The following is a 988-nucleotide window of genomic DNA, read 5'->3' on the forward strand; positions in this document are numbered from 1 at the left end:
GCCTTAGCCACTTGAGCCACAGGCGCTGAGCCGACAGGGTCTCTCTTTTGCTCAGGCTAGTCTTGAACTCATGAGCTCAGGCAGTCCACCTGCCTCAGCCTCCAAGAATACTCAGATTACAGGCATGAGCTACCTTGCACTGCCCAAACCTATTTATTTTTGTCTATGACTTGATTATTTGCCTAGAAAACTCAAGAGGCCTTAATAATAAACTATTAGAATTATAAGTGATTCTGCAAAAAGTGGGGAGATGCGAGATAAATATACAACAAGCACCAACTTCTCTCTCTACTAGTGGTACATACTTAGAAATGGAAATTAGAAAATTATTTACAACAGTTATAAAAGCTTAAAATACTTAGGAGTGTAAATTCAGAATACCACACCACTCCCAAAAACCCAGAGAGTGGTTGGTGCTCATCATCCAGCTTCAACAAAAATTTTCAACATTCTGCAATTCTTGTTTCATCCTGCCCTTTGTTCCCTTTATCTATTCAAATACTTCAAAGTAAATTTCTGAAATCAAATCATTTCACTGTGGCAGTGAATTTAGTAAGATATAAGAACTGTTTGAATGAATCTATGGAATTCAATTAAAATTATAATACTATCTGAACAAATGGAAAGACATACTATGTTCTTTGAAGACTTGGTATCATAAAATGTCAATTATTTCTAAGCTAATCTATAAATTTAATTCAATTTCAAATATAATTGTCACAGGAAATGTTTTGGAGCTGAATAATGCAGTCCTAAATTTCATATTAAGAATAAATGACTACATTTGCACTAGAATGTTTATTATGGCTCAATTAATAATTGCCAAGTCATGGAAACAACCTAAGTGTCCATCAACCCATGAATGGATTAACAAACTGTATTATATGTATACCATGGAATATTATTCAGCCATTTAAAAGATGGAGACTTTACATCTTTTATATTTACCCAGATGGAGTTGAAATACATTCTTCTTTTTTTTTTTTTT

The sequence above is a fragment of the Otolemur garnettii genome, unplaced genomic scaffold (assembly GCF_000181295.1).
Source record: "Otolemur garnettii isolate 467f Iridium unplaced genomic scaffold, OtoGar3 scaffold00172, whole genome shotgun sequence".
Lineage (NCBI taxonomy): Eukaryota > Metazoa > Chordata > Mammalia > Primates > Galagidae > Otolemur > Otolemur garnettii.